Below are 389 nucleotides of genomic sequence, written 5' to 3'. Positions count from 1 at the left end.
TTAAACATTTCCGGATAGGACCAAGACTTGCCAAGCGGCCTTGGTTTACTACCGGTAGACCGCCTGTCAAGTTTCGTACCATTTGGACTTCGTTTGGTACTCCAACGGTTAACCGAGGGACCAAAAAGGCCTCGTGTGTGTTGCAGTCCAACACCCCTCCAATTTGGCCTAGAACCCACCTAAACTCTCTCCATCATCTAGAGCGTTCGATCACGATCGCGTGGCCAAAAACCGCACCTCATTTGGACTCTCCTAGCTCCCTCTATGCCTATAAATAGACACCCCCGAAAATCTCCTTCTCCATCCCCAAAAAAAAAACCTAGATCCACCCCCTCGCGCCGCGCCGGACATTGTCCGTCCGGGCCGGACGCGTCCGCGCTGCCACCGCC

The sequence above is a fragment of the Triticum dicoccoides genome, chromosome 1A, assembly GCF_002162155.2.
Source record: "Triticum dicoccoides isolate Atlit2015 ecotype Zavitan chromosome 1A, WEW_v2.0, whole genome shotgun sequence".
NCBI classification, from domain to species: domain Eukaryota; kingdom Viridiplantae; phylum Streptophyta; class Magnoliopsida; order Poales; family Poaceae; genus Triticum; species Triticum dicoccoides.
Note: the sequence above shows the minus strand (reverse complement) of the source record.